Here is a 15,271-nt window from a genome sequence, read left to right as displayed (position 1 = left end):
TTTTTTTTTTGTTCATGTCGCGTCGTGGCCACCACGCGACCGCGCCCCCGAGTGGAATCCCGCCGCGCTGCGTGTTGTGCGATGCAGCTTTCGTGGCGAATTCTCCTCCAACGCTTTGCGGCGGACATTCCGAGCCAGTGGAAGTCGGGCGCAACTTTCGAGCGGGCTCGACCTCTCCCAAGTTCACCGGCGGCCTGCGTGTTTGCTCAAGATGTTGCGGCGCGGCTCGCCCTCTCCCGCGGCGGACAAAGCTTTCCTTTGTTGAGGCGATTTATGACGCGTCGCGGCTGCCGAAGCCGTCTTCCTTTGGACTTGACTGATAAAGACGCGCGCACCTGAGAGACGTCGATGTATGCGGCGGGCCTCTTTTCCAGCACAGTGAACCCTTGCTGTGACGTGATTCAGACGTTGCGGAACGGCGGCTATAGGACGAGGCCGGCGAAAGAAGGAGATCCCGGACACGGGGCGCCCGAAGGGCTTCCCTCCGCAGGGTGTCCGGGCTCTGCCCTCTTCGAGACGGGGCGTTGCGCCGTCGGCGGTCTGCCGTTGGAATTTCACGGCCAGGTCCGGAAGGGCTCGTCTTCCCTTGAGTCGAGCGCAAAGGAAACGGGAGCGGCGCCCCGAATGTCTCTCTGTGTCCAATAATGTTAACATATAACCATTCATGTTAACTGTTCCAGACTTCTGTGCTCTGCAATTGGGGAAAAAAAAAGGTCCAAATCCGCGCCGCCGCGCTACACGCGTCGCAGAGCGCAAGTCGTCCGCTCATCTGCTTGTGATTAGCGACGGCGCAGGGATGCCAAACGGGAGATCCGGATCTGGCGCCCCGGCGGACAAAGCCTCATTCATGGGTGGAAAAGGCAGATGCGGGAAGAGCTTCCCGGCGCCTCGCAGCGCGGCCGCCGGCGTCCCCCGCTTTCCTCGCGCTTGGCCCTTGTCGCACGCTTTGTTTGCCGCCGCCGGGAAGGAACAAAGTCACGGTTGCGCAAGAACATCCCTTTCGGTCACTTTCTTGCCAAAAAGCTCGGCCCCCTCCGTATGTCCCGCTAGGGCGAAGGCGCTCCGCTCCGTCCGCTCGGAAAGAAGGCCTCCGCCGAGCCCCGACGATCCCAAACACGTCGACTTGAGAATGCGCCGGCTGTGCTGTTGTTGGCACCATGGCGCGTTCGTGTCAGTGCTCACCCCTCGAAAGAAAAGAAAAGAGAAAAAAAACAAGCGGGACCGACACCTAACGAAGCCGACTCCGGGAGAAGTACGTCAAGTCTACTTTTTCATACCGATTGGAGCGAATGACGTTTCAAAAGTGGACGAAAAGGAAACGGTACGAGTCGAGTCCACCTCAGCATCCTTCCGTGAAGAATAATCAAGAGGTTAAAAAGTATCCCGTCTCCAGTTGAGTCCCAAAAAATCCACATTGACCTCCGGCATACTTGAACAAAGGACTTTTTGCACATCGACGGCTTCCGACGGGGACCCCCGCTTGGTCCCGGTGCCAGCGGACGCAAGCGCCTGATGCGTACGATCGGCAAAGGTAGTCCCGCGCCCTTGTTTTGGTAAGACCGCGAGAGAACGTGGACGCGGGCTACGATGTTTATCGCCAATGACCTTGCGCCTCGGGGCGCGGTCGCTCAATCCAAACGCAATCCATCTTCTTTTTCGTAGCCTCATAGCCATTTGCAAAACCATCAACCCGTTCTTTCAATGGATCCCTCCTCTCCCCGCGGATTCGTGCCGCACGAGATCTCGGGAGCCTCAAGGCGAGCCCTTCTTCATCGGATCGGAGGACGGCGGGTCGCGACGAGGGTCTCCGCCCTCGACAAAAGCAAAGCAAACCTTCTGGGCTTCCTCCTCTCCGGCCCCTTCTCCTCCGCAACGCACGGAGCGGGGGTTCATTTGAAAGGCGCCGTTTGTTGAGGCTTTAGCGGTTAGTAAGTGCCTCCTTTGTGCGGCGGGAGCGTGGTGGGGGTGGGGGGGCTTAATATCTCCCAGGGAGCGCGTACAAAGAGGGCCTTCAGCCCTTCAGACGCGTGAGGCCCGGTCGCGGGGGAAGGCGGCCGCGGAGGGCTGAAAACAGCGCGGGGGGCGCCCCTCCGCAAGTGGCCTGACAGGCGGAAGGATAGCTCGCGGCATGTCGGCAGCGTGACAATCTGGTCCCGATGGCCTTCAGGAGGCGCGCGCGCGCGCGCGCTCTTGGCGTTTGCGGGCCGTTTTATCTCCAGAGAAGCCGGCCGACCGGCCTCGGGGAGCTCGGCAAACCCTCGGCGTTGCCGGACGACGCGGCGCACAAAAATACAAAGGACAACAACGGGCAGCTCACGTCAGGGGCTCACGGGCTCCCGACTTTCACCCATGGAGCCCCGAGGACGCGAGCCGCCCTAAGGAACGGCCGACGGCAAAGTAGCGCGGCGACCTGCCGTCCCGTTCCGCGTCCGTGGCCGAAACCGCCGACGGTCGTTGCTCGCCGCCGACTTTCAGGAGGGCCGAAGGAAAGGATTCTTCTTTGGTGGTGCCTTCGTACAGGATCAATTGCGATCAGGACTCTGCGTGGGTCAGGGTTGAACTTTTCTCACCAAAGGCAAAGTCGCAATCGCGTTTGAGGACAAAGGGCTCCCTCGTGCAAACGCGGCGACGCTCGCGTCCGATGGCTTTGTCGTGCGCCGCCTCCGGCGGGAGGACTCGGGAGGGGTTTGGCAAAGCCGCCTCCGCTGTCACGCTAGCTTGCGGTCGAGTGAGTCAGCAGCTGTGAAAAAACACGCACGGAGAAGAAGAAGAAGAAGAAGGGGGGGGGGGGGGGAGCCCACCCTTGGACGTCCGCATACCGTTCTCACACATCAAAGGCAGCCAAAGCGAGTCCATACGGCGAGCCGCAAGAGTTGGCATCCGCACTTTCCTTCAAGCAGTTTCACATGCGTGCGCTCTCGACACAAACCCCCCCATTTATGCGTCAAGCGAATCGGAGAGCATTTGGCTTGAGCCAATCGCAGGCGTACGCGCGGGAATCTTTCGTCCCCGAAGCAAATATTCGCGTCATTCGTTCATTTGCCCGTCGGCGCCTCGAGTGCCGGCGCCGACGGCTTCCTATTCCCCGTCAAACGGGGCCTTTGTCTCGCGCGGCATTGCCGGGACGCAGACAGATGACCTTGTTTGAAATGGCTTTTCCAGAGCAGCGCAAAGGCCAGCGCGACAATAGGCCACTTGTTATCGCCGCGACAAATCAAACGTTGGTCGCTTAACGCGGCCAAGGACGAAATCATCTCTTCCGCCGGCTGGTTTTGGCCTCTCCGGCGCAGGCGGACCACCGCGGGGGGCGGCGGTCCGTCGGCCGGGGCCGCGCGGGAGGCGGCGTTGCGGCCCGCGCCAAAGCCGACCCTTTTTAGCCGCAGCCTCGCAAACCTCTTCGGGGAAACGGGTGCTGAGTCACCGAGGACAGGAATGCCAGAAAGAATGGGGCGGGAAGCCGGCCCCGTGCGTGCGCGCTGAAAAGAAGCCAGCGCCCAGAACAAAGGGCGGAGCCTCTGTGAGGATCGCGTGCGGACATCAAATGTTTACCTGTAGCAAAAAGAAAGGGGAAGGTGCGAGAGGGAGAAAAAAAAGGGCCCAGGTTTGCAGGGGCGGGCGGGGACTCCGAGCTTCGCACGCAACTTAACAATGCGAGCTTTATGGAGTCTGCCTCGCGTTAGTCACGCACACACGCACCCGCGCACGCTCGCGAACCACGACGACGGCCAATCTCATTGCGACACCGCGACGATTCGGCCGAAGCCACGCCAGGGAAGCTTTTCCCCTTTTTGCTTTTTGTTTGCGGAGCGGCCGTTCGGCACGTCTTCGCTCACGGACGCCCGTGGTTTGCCATCGACAAACGCGGCGGACGCGAGCGGCCGGAAGGCCCCGTTTGAGCCCCCGCTCCGCCCGTTGCTAAACCACCGTCGGATTTTGTTTTGCGCGCTTATCTTTGCTCCTCGTCGCTTGTCTGCGCCAAAAACAAAACCCCTGCGAGGCGGCGGAGCGAGAACGGGAACGAAAGCCGAGCCGCCTTTTCTCGGGTTGTTTTTTTTTGTTTGTTTTTTGCGAGCGGCATCGCGCCACTCCGTCCTACTCGACCGGGGCCACCGTTCAAAACCATTTTGGGCTTTCGGGATGAACGGAAATGCGCGACGACCTTTGCGGGTGAACTTCATTGGAATTTTCCATTGGGCGTGTGCGACAGTCGGGCGTTTGGGTGCTTTTCGCTCAAGGCGCTGCTCGTTTCACATCCCCGTGCGATGCGCGGAAATTTCCGAGGAAGTCCGGGCCCGTGCCCTTTTGTTCCTCCCCCGTTCGGCGCGGAACTCTGCGGCAACCCGGTCCCGACGCACATCCTGTTTCAAGTAGTCACTTGGTCGTCGTCGTCATCTCGGTCCCGCGTCAAAATGTCAACAGACTGTTGACGGGGACTCCTTTCATACCGATTGGAATCGCGACGGCAAATCTCGCGGGTCGTTGATTCCCAGTCGACTCCGAATGTGATGTGAATACATTGTCGAGCGACCTTTCCGAAACTCGTCGGGAACTGTAAGTGGCAAGCGCTCGGCGAGGCGCAGTAAGAATAGTTCATTTCGGTGAGGATAAAGAAGATGGGCGTTGAAGCATTTCCGCCTTGTTGAGGATTTTTGCAATGCGGGGAGAGCAGAAAAAGATGATGCTTTGAGAATACGGTCAAAAGTTCATGCTTAACACTGCCGCGTGCTTTTTTGGGGGGGGGGGGGGTTGGGGTGTGATTGACAGCTTGCGTGTCAGAGGCAGCTTCGGTGAGATTTCGCCGGCGGGCGCCTGCGGTCAGCGTCACGCGCTCGCTCTAAATCATTTGCCGAACGTCACTCGTGCGCGAGCGACGGCGGCGCGGGGAAGCGCCTAAGGGCGGCGGCGCGGGGCTTCCTCCCTCCCGCGGCCGCGTCCGCCGCTCGTTTTGCGCCGACAATGGAGCGCATTGTTGGCATGGCAGGCCCCCGCCTGCCCGCCTTCCACCTGAGCGCAGAGACAGGTGGATTCGTCCCGGTCACGCAGAGCCCGGCCGTACTCGCGCATAACTTGACACTGACACCCGGCGGGCACACACACGTACGCATCGCAATGCCTGCGTGCATCCCACACCGGCGGCGGACGTCAGGGGCGGGAAAGCCATGGCCCGCCACCCGCGGTCACTTGAAAAAAGTGTTTTTGTTGTTGTTGTTTGGGGGGGGGGGATCCAAACGTTATTGTATAACTCTGTACTCACTGTAAAACAAAAACAACTCTAAAAACGGGGGGAGCTGGACACGCGTGCACGTCCATTGACAAAAAAAGGAACAAAGAAAAAGTCTTTCGGTGTAAAACCCCCCAAAAGAATCGCAAAACGGAGCAATTCAGCAAAATCTTCCAAGTTTTGCTGCCGTGAACGTTGGCTTTCCTGCATTTTCAGTTCACGCAACACATTGTCCCTTGTTCCGTCCCTCAACTTCAAGCTACGGGTTCACACCGCCCAGCAAATTGCAACTTGCTTTTCCTAACGAACGTCGTCGGCCTAAACGTCACTTCTTTCCATTTTCCAATTTCAGTTGGCCTCCCCCAAAGGCGAGCTGTGTTGTGTTTTTTTTTTGACACCGCGGCCGGAGCTGAAACGCGTGTCCGTGAAAATGCAACGGCAAGCGTTTATCCGACGGAAGGTCCTCTCGCGTGCGCGCTTGCGTCAAGAACGCGCGAGTCATTCCATCGTGAGTCACAAGTGGATTTCATCGTCGCTTCATGGAAACGATTATTTCCTCCTCCGAGAACAAGGCGGCGGCGGAGCCAACGTCCTCCCTCGTCCCCCGCCGACCGCCGGCGTCCTCCAGAACGGAGCGACGTGGGGATTCCGACTTTGAGCGCGGGAAGGTCCCATCTCCTTCCGCCATTCAAAGTGCTTCCCTCCTCCCGGAAAGAACAATCGTGGAACCTCAATAAGCCGTCCCACCCGTGTCCCGCCGAGCACCGAAGGAGGAAATCAATGTCTTGAATTTCCGTGTAAGGAAGACAGAGGTCGCGGGCTCTTGTGCCAGCGGTGCTCGTCCGTCCCGTCCCGCTCTCCTTGGGAAGAACTGATTTGGAGTGGCCCAAAAATGTCCCGATTGCACAAGTGGCGCCGGATCAGCCGGTCTCCGTCTCTTTGGGCCTTTGCGCTCGTCGCGGCCACAGAATGAAACGTTTGTTGGCGCCGTCCTTGAATGGAGCGCTCGTGTCGGAGAGCGCATCCAAAGCGCGTCGGACGCAAGGACTTTGCCGCGAAGCCCCCCCCCCCGGCCCCTCCGTCGGGGTAACGAATGTCCTCCGGTCTCCTGCCGTGATCGCGCGGGGTCCAAGCGTACGACCGGCGCCGTTTGTCCTCGGCCGGCCCGGCTCGCTTCTTCTCCACTTTGGCTTGGGCCGGACGCGCGTACGCGAGAAAGGCTTCGTGCGGGAGAGCTCCGGCTAACGCCGCACCCGCGTTTTGCCGTCTCCGCGGGAACATTCAAATCTGAATTTGGCGATCGAGCGAGAATGATTCTCCGCGACTCGTCGGCGACTCGACGAATCGTCGCGCCTCCGGCGAATACGATTGCTGCGTCGAAGCTCAAGGCGGGCGGGCGCCGGCGTGGAGGCGAAGCCGCCTCGCTGCTTTGCGCACCGACAGATTCGATGACTCCGGCGGTTCCGTTTGTCACACACTTTCAGATGAGACCCATTTCCCCCTGAGCGGCCTTTGTTTTCATCAACGTCAGTTGAGTTGAGGGAGATCCACGCTGTGAGCGTCATAAAAATCTCTCGTCCTCTTTTCCTCTCTTGTTTTTTTCCCTCCTGAAGAGTGTGCGTGTGTGTGTGTGTGTGTGTGTGAGGGTGGGGGGGGGGGGTACCCTTCACCCAGCAGCGGTGACTTAGGAATGCGAGACAGGAATGCTGTTCCGTTACTCTAGAAGGGGTTAGTGATCACCGAAAACAATGTCTTTGTGTTTTCATTGCTGGCTGCAGTCACGCAATGCTGTGTGTGCAAAAAAAAAAAAAGAAAGAAAACAAGGCAGCAACAGCGCGGGGCAACTTCCTTTTCGAGCCCCGGCACGTACGGCCCACTCGAGAGCCGTCAAGTAGCTGCCGGTGAGGCTCGGGTGCCCCCGAGAGCGGAGATCGTCCCGCACGGTCTGAAGATCCATATGTGGAAAAACATATTCCAAATTCACAGACAAAGTGAAAGAGAAGCCAACTGCACTTTGGCATTTTGGAGAATGACGAGCCGGCCCTTCCCGCGTCGCGTCGCGTCGCGTCGCGTCGCGTCCTCCGGCCTCTCCGGTCCGCTCCCGGGGGCTCCGGTCCTTGTTTTGAGGCCGCGGGCGAAGCCGCCGCCCTCGCCCGGAGGCGTAAGAACACGGAAGGCCAGTCCGCCAAGACGAGAGATTCTTTCATCCGTTGGCGGCGGCGAGGTGATTGCACGCGCCGACATCCCCGCGGCGGATCGTCGTGACTCACTCGCGCTGCTCGCACGCGAGCCGCCTTCACGCCGACACCCGACGAGTGACGCCGCGATGGGCGGACGCCGTTCATGACGCAAGCGATCCCGAGGGGCTTTGGAGTCCTACTCCGGCGTCACGAAAGGCCGCGCGTGGACGTACAACGACAAATAAGACGTTCTCGCGCGATGGAATGAAATCCCGTCGCTATTTGCTTTGAGTTGCAAATGCCGCAATGAATGGCAAGTAACGGATAAAAGTTCATCAAATAGAAGAAACTCATTTGATCGCATTCCATTCTACACGTCGAGCTATTTTTTTTTTCGATTGCGCGTTTCCCCATTTTGGATCGGGATCATTTCAATTTTGATGGGGCGGCCCGGCGGTCCGGTGGTTAGCGCGTCCACCTCACGGCGCAGAGGTCGTGGCTTCGACCCGTGTGGAGTTTGCGTGTTTTCCCGGACCCGCGTGGCTTTTCTCCGGGTGCTCCGCTTTCCTCCCACATTGCAAAAACATGCACGGCAGGCTGAGTGAACGCTCCAAATTGTCTTTTCCCCAAGCGGAAACGCGGGACGCGGGAGGCTTCCGCGCTCAAACTACGTTTCCCGCGATGCTTTGCGCGAAGGCGTCACACGCGGGCGGCCTGCGCTCTCCGCTCGGCTGCGCCCGCGACCGCGGCTCAGTCGCACTCTGGCCGTGAGCGAGACGAGTTCGTCCGACGAAGCGAGCCGGACTTGGAATATCGCCGCGCTGGATACGCACCGACAAAAGCTGCTGCTTTGGATCGCTGGAATTTGACCCCCCCCCCCCCCCCCCCACGCTCCGTCTCCTTTCCGAGGGCTGTCTGTCGCGAGGATTCCCCTCCCGTCCCAAGTGCAATTTCTCCTCGCATGCACGAAGAGGGAGGGAGGACGATGGCCGCGTGCCTCCCGGCGGATCTCTTTGCGGACTCGTCACCTCTTCCAGCGGAGCGAGTGACGTCGCGCTCCGGCCGCGCACCGGACGCGGGACGGCGCGGGACGGCCGACGCTCGCGGGAGTTGCACTCGTGCGGATGGGATCGCTTGGGAAGCAAGAACGGAATATTTGCCGCGTTCGCCTTGGCGCTCGTTCGAGGAGCATCGCCCGAGCAAAGCAGGTACGGAACATTTGTCCTCAAATAAGTCCAAAGTCTCTCGCGAATGTTGTCGGCGATGGATAGTCGTGCCGGCCGGGGTCGGGAACCGGCAAGCCGATTGCATGCTCTGACTTGGGGTTGCTCAAACGCTTTGTGCAAATTGACCGTTGTCGTGATCTGATTGCCGGCCAAACGAGACGATGAATTCACGGGGCTGCCACCCTTCGTCAAAGGTCAAAGGGGGGAGGGGGGGGGGCGCACAGGTGTCGCCCTGATCTGATCATGGTCACTTGAGAGAAAAATCCGTGTCCTATGGGGGGGAGCCACTCCATCTCCCGTTGAACTTGCTTTCCGCCGCCAAGACTGCTTTTGCATCTGCAAGTTGCGTCAAAAGAGCAATTTGGACATTTCTCTTGGCATTGGGGCAGTAGGGCGGTTTTTTTATTTGTTCGGAGCTGCTTGGGGTCGGTTACTCTCGTCCAACGGGGACAGGTGCACCCCCGGGAAATGCGCACCTTTTGGGCTTGCGCTTGATTGACGAGCCGCCGTACCTCCAAAAGGGGAGCGCTTCTCTGTTTGGCGCTTCTCGCCTTACCCGCCCCCCCAAGTTTGAAGTGTCATCCCGAGACCATAAAACGCGAAGGCGCGTCCGTGACCCGAGCAAAATCTGCTCCCCCCCTCATCGGCACAAGTTGGGCCTGTAAAATGGGCGGCGGCGTTCGCGGCGTGACCTCCCGCGCAGCCGCTCCTTTCGGGTGAACGCCGAGCCTCGTCGGGCACCGCCGGGGAGACCGTCCGGCTTTCGCCGGAAGACCCAAAGACCGACGTCCGCGGTGGAGGGACGGAGCAGCTGTGTGCGCGCACGTGCGGTCCGACACACGCCAGAGCCGAAGGGGGACTCGCGTCTCGTGCCGAGTGACTCTCGCGGCGGCCGGCGTTGACGCCGCGCCGCTTGCCCTCGCGAAAGGAGCTCAAGCGTCAAGCAAAGTCGGTCGGGGGCAGCCGGCGCGCAGCACACGCAAGAATTCCTCCGCCCGCCGCCCGGGCGGGCCGACAAAGACGGACTTTGCGTCGACCGGCGAGGTCTCGACTCCATGCCCGCTCCGCTTCTTCTTCTTCTTCTTCTTTTTCTTGTTTTTGGCTCTACGCGAGTGGCGGAGAAGGCGCGCGTCTGCGCACGTGACCCTCGATCGACCCCCGTTGGCCCCCGCCAAAGACCGACGCGTGCTTTGCTTTGACCTTATTCGGACACAATGTCCCCCGTGTGCATTTTTGCATTTTGTCGTCTTCACTTTCTTCCGACCTACTCGATGGACGATCGCTTCCTCGAGAATCGCAGTCGTCGCCCGACGCTGAGGAATTTGCTTTCTCACGCCGCGTCAAGCGTGCCGCGGCGTCATATGAGAGGCTCGCGGCGAACCGCGGCAGAGAAGAATTTACACGCGCCGGCGCTTGACCCCTTTTCTTTCCTTTTTCTTCTTTTTCCCTCTCCCCGGCAATTTTGGCTTTCCCGTCGGCTCGGGTAAAAGCTTTCGGCGTGTTTTCCCGCGCGTCCCGGCAAACGTTCTCACGCCCCCGTTCCGCACGGGGACGGGGCATTTGGGATTCTTTTTTTCTCCGAGCAAAGGCGGCAAGGGATGCGGCTTTGCCGTCGCGGCGATCCGCCGATCCTTGCGAATGCGCCTCGTCGGGCCCACGCGCCGCAGATTTTGCCGCCTCCGCTTCGCTCGAGACTTTTCCGGCAATACCGTTTCACATAAGCGATGTCATGTAGCGAGGCGGTGGCGGACCCCAAAAAGCAGGCGGGAGGGAGGAGCGGAGTGTATTTGAAGAATTGTATTAAAGCAAAGTAAACTAAATCCAAAAGAAAGTTCAAAGTATCAAACAAAAACGATGACTAAAGCTAAAACATAACAATGAACTAAACGTGACAGAAACTAAGGGCGAACAGCAACACACGTGACAGTAGCAAGAAGCCACGACGACCCGACGCCGAGCGTTGGGGCCGGGAGTCCTTTTAAGGCCCCAATTCCTTCTGAGCAACAGGTGCGCAGCTGCCGGGGGAGCCCTACAGCGCCACCTGTTGCTCCATAAAGCCAATCGTGACAAGCGAAGTCTGGCGCCGGCGCGCTTCTTCCAAAGCGTCACCTGGCAGCAGTCCGTTGACAAATAAGGTTGAAATGTCCAAGCGGTGAGTGGCCATCGGGCTACATTTCCAATCGGGGGCAAAAATGGCAGCCGCGGCGTGACCCCCACGTCCGTCCGGGTTTGGCGGGAGGAGCCTGACCGACGCCTCCTTTGGTCTATTGAGCGCGAGGACGGGAGGCCCTCGCGCTTCCCGCGGGCTGAGCGACCTTCTCGAGCGGGATGCGTGACAAATGTTCCCGAGCACCAACTCCTTCACGGCAGGACATGACAACCGTCCTTCATTATTATTACGGCATCAACAATGAGGAGCTTGTCTCGACGGGGTTGGGGGGGGGGGGGGGGGCTGCCGGTGTGAGATTGGGCGGCAGCCCCGGAGCAAGAACAAGCCCCCGTCTGATGGAGGGAACCGCCGACCCTTCCCGAGTAAAATGCCACCTTTGTTTTGGAGGCGGCCGTCTTTTTTGTTCTCCCGGTCGGCTTCTGCTACGGAAAGTGCCCGGGTGACCTTTCTGTAAGGTTCTCGTTGCGCGCGTCCGAGGAGGAAATGTGTGCCGGCTTAGGCTCAGGGGTGGGAAGCAAGCGACATATTTGGGATTGGAGCTTTCTTTTTGGGGTGCCCCGTGACGTCGCCTCCAAAGGTTTTTGGAACGGCTTTGTCCGGAAGCCGGCATTGCGTCGTGCCAAAGGTCGCCGGAGTGCCTGCCCAAGAGCCACCATTTCCCTTTTTTTGTTGTTGTTGATCGCGCACCCCCCTTAAGCCCGGTCCCGGAGGGCCGCCGTCCCGCATGTTTTCCGAGCCTCCCCGTTGCAACGCACCCGATTGAAACGATGGGATCATCGGTCATATGCTTGTGCAGGATGTTTTTGCGTCACTCAAATTATCCTCAAATGAGGGTAGTTCGAGCGTGGGGTTTTTTTTCTCCCCCTCTCCCTCCCTTGTTTCTTTCTGACTTTCGGGTTGAGTGAACGCTGGCGCGTTTTGGCTGCCGCTGCTCAACCCGTATTGTTTTGTGTTTTTTGTTATTGTAAAGTGTCCTTGGGTGTCTTGAAAGGCGCTTATAAATAAAATCTATTATTATTATTATTATTATTATTATCGGCAAGCTCCGCTTGAACCTCTTCATTTGAATCGGCCGCGTTGCAAGGCGGAGCCTCGGAGAACGTGCGGGAGCGGACTTTAGGATAAACTTTCCAAGTTATCCTCTGCCGCGCCCTTGTGGACAACCGCGGCAGCGGCTCGCGAGCGCCTTTTCCAGACGGCGGAGTCGCGCGTCGAACCTTTCCGGCTCACCACGACGAGGTGACTTCAAAAGAAGGGATTCCGATTTGGAAAAAGACCGGACAAACAGCGTCGTTTGCCGAGCTTGCTCCTCAAGTCACTCTTTTGTCATTTTGGAAACACCGGAGAAGAGGACCAATTCTCTCGTGACGTGTTTCAAGTGAAATACGGTCCCGTTTTGAAGTCCATATTTCAAATATCAACATGCCGTTTGTGTCTTTCGAATGAAGCCTTTTTCATGTGAAAGAAAAGACACGATCCGCCGCGGGCAACCGCAATCTCTTTTCTGGATCCGGAATGGACTTGAAATGAGCAGCGGCGTGACCTCCGATTCCAAGCGCGAAGGTTCGCGCTTGGAATCTTCACTCCGGCCTTCTCCCTTTGCGGCGTCGGCCTTTCTCTCGGCGCGCTCCCGCCGCCTCCGACGCGGCAGATGCATCGAGTCGCCCTATCATTTCAGGGGAACTCGTGGTGCGGACGGGTTGAGGGCCGTCCCGAGGACATTTTGAAGGGGCAAAAGGAAAACATCGCTTTTGTCAAATGATGTTTGAGCCCATCATTTGTAGAAGGCGTTTCACCTCCTCAAATGAGGCGCAGTTTCCTCGTGCCCCCAATAGAGGTCACGGTTGAGCCTTGAATCAAATTCCACCTCGCTAGTACTCGAGCAATCGTGACAGGAGACGGAGAGGGAGGGGGGGGGGGTTCTTTTTAAAAAGGATTCAGAGTCGCGCTAAGGGTTAGCTCTACCGAATCGCGCTTGTTTTTATTGAGGAATAATAGTCGATCGTGATTGTTGTTATTGTTTGGTTGGATCTTTCTCTCTCTGTGTCTCTCTCCCCGATCACACAGAAGTTGGAGGCGGGTTAATTTTCGCAAAAGCAGAGAAGGGGGTCCGACCGAACGAAGCGTCCCCCTACGCGCGTGCGACGGCGAAGCCCGCCGGGGGGAGCCCGCGATCCAAATCAATGCGCGCATGCGCGCTGCCGCGGCTCCGCGGCCGCTCCCGACCTCGGCCGCCGGATGGCGGTGCGGCAAGAGCCGAGCGCCAGTGCGCTGGAGTCGGGAGTGCCCGCTTCTCGCCCCCCCCCCCCCCCCCTCGTTCCAAGTCCATAAACGCATAAAGCTGACGAGCCGCCGCCATAAAAGGCCGCTCGCCCGCCCGTTCGCTCCTCGGCTGGACGTCCATGGAGGTGCGCGAGCAAGCGGGCGTCTCGCTTGTTGTCGAAACTTGGCAAACGTCAAGGACACGTGCTTAGGTGGGGCACATTTTCATTGGGTGACGACGGCGCTTTTATGTACCGGTTCCCACAGGTAGAACGTGTTTACTGTCCTCTGCTTTCACCTACTCTATCGTGCTTGTTTTGGTTGCAGCCACACACTCCCCACACCACACTCCTTTTATTCACCGTAGCTGCACACACACACACACACACATGGGATTGAATCTCGCAGCTCTGAAGACGGCATATCAGCACGACACATTTTCCACCTTTCTGTACCTGACGTTGTTTACAGCTCGGTGGGAGCAAACCTGAAAGTCCAGTTCCGTTGTTTATTTGCACGTGCGTCTTTGTCCTCGCAGCGTTTATTCAAGTGCATTTCACAAAGAGGTGCCAAACATCGCTTTTCAGCAGAAATGTTGCGACCTCCGCCACGTGGCTTCCGCATTCGCTCGCTCGCCCGCCCGCCCCAAGTCCCTCAGCTCTGCTTCTCTTGTCGAGGTTTGCCCGGTTGTCGAAAAAGAAGAAATGAGCTTTGAAAAAAAGATCCATCTCTCCATTTCCTTTTTTTTACGGGGGGGGGGAGACGGTCGCCGTGTTTTCAGACCGTTTGCCTTTGCCTGTTACCCGCGGGCCATCAAAATCCAACCCAAATAAATAAACGAACAAAGCCGCCAGCCGCGTCAGGCTACGGCGGCCCGGTTCTGAAGCTCGCCGGCCGGACGGACCGGCGCGCCGCGGCGGGGACCGCCTGGAACTTTGCGGGCGGCCCGCTTCGGTCTCGTTTTGAGGCGGGCCGAAAAGGAAAATGCGAGCGAGGCGTTTTGCCACCCGTTTTCCGGCCGCCGGCAAACTTCCCCGTTGCCGGATTATGGACTTTAACGACGGGGGTGGGCGAGAGCCTGCTTCTTAACCCCCCCCCCGCCCCCCTCGGGGACTCTGCGTCCCGGACGCCCGACACGGTGGCGATGTGAGAGCGGGGGCCACATGTACTGCGCCTTCTGCGTGATTGCTGGCGAAACACGTCTCCCAAATCCTTCCCTAATCATCTCCAGGGCGGCTTTGCTTCAATCACCAAAGCGAGTTTCTCCTTGGGCCAAAGTCGCTTTCCAGGCTTCTTGGGCTTTGTTTTTGTTACTGGCTTCTTTCGGCTTGTGATGATCTTCCTTCTTGCGTCGCCCCGTATTTCTGGCTGCCCACTTCCTTTTTCCGTTGCCCGAGCCCTTCCCGTGCTCGGAGTCGTGTCGGAAGGAGCCCCCGGGGTGGGGGGGGGGGGGGGGGGCGCGGCGGGCGGTCGTCGAAAGGCAGCGTGGTCTTCATTAGCGGGCGCCGCTCTCGCGCACGTTGCACTCGTGTCGTGTTTCCGCTCTTTGCGCGCGTGCGTTTCCGCGAGCGCCGCGTCAGGCCGCCGTGCCGATCGCCCCCCCCCCCCCCCCCGGTCACCTTTATTGCCTCGCAAAAGGCGATAGCGCCGACGTCTCGTCGTCGAAGCACGCGGGAAGCCTTTTCGGCGGCGGCCATTTCAAGTGTCACCCCAACAGTCAATGCGGCGCGCGCCTTTGCGCTCCAAATCGCACCAAACGTATCTTGGCGGATTCAGAGCTGACGGGCGCGGGATACCTTTGACGGCCGTCGCTCTGGGAAATCGGACTCTCCCCTCGCTCTCCAACTATGTCGGACAAACCCCCCCAAATGGGTTCAATGTCGCCGCAATCGTGTGCCGCCTTCTCCTCCCCCAATGCGCCGACATTTGGCCCCATCACAAAGGAGATACCCGCGCGCCATAAAAACGCCTTACGACGTCTGGCGTTCTGCGGTTTGCGTTCGTTAGGTTGTAAAACTGCTATTGTTAAAAAAAAAAAAAAACGCAGATTGAACTGATACGATGGAGGAGGGCGCCCAAGATGAAAGCGCCTACTTTCATAAAACCTGCACTCGGCCCGTTGGCTTTTTTGTCCCTCCGCTGCCGGTAAACAAGCGATGAGAATTCTTAGAATTCCCCCCCCCCGCTTGACTTTTGCCACCGCCGGCAGCTC

The 15,271-nt window shown here is 58.9% G+C and overlaps 1 long non-coding RNA gene across 1 annotated transcript in view; it reads left to right on the top strand.

The window, feature by feature from the left end:
* Window positions 1-7,285: 7,285 nt before the first annotated feature.
* The window catches only part of LOC147192229 (uncharacterized), a 29,546-nt gene continuing 21,560 nt past the window's right edge, over window positions 7,286-15,271 (top strand). The window contains exon 1 of the long non-coding RNA XR_015103180.1: window positions 7,286-8,609. This is a non-coding gene — a long non-coding RNA (uncharacterized LOC147192229). The remainder of the gene's footprint in view (window positions 8,610-15,271) is intronic.

Source organism: Hippocampus guttulatus, chromosome 16, assembly GCF_054856545.1.
Source record: "Hippocampus guttulatus isolate MCC_2025c chromosome 16, RoL_Hgut_1.0, whole genome shotgun sequence".
Lineage (NCBI taxonomy): Eukaryota > Metazoa > Chordata > Actinopteri > Syngnathiformes > Syngnathidae > Hippocampus > Hippocampus guttulatus.
The sequence above is the reverse complement of the archived record's forward strand: the minus strand, read 5'-3'. Positions and strand labels throughout refer to the sequence as shown.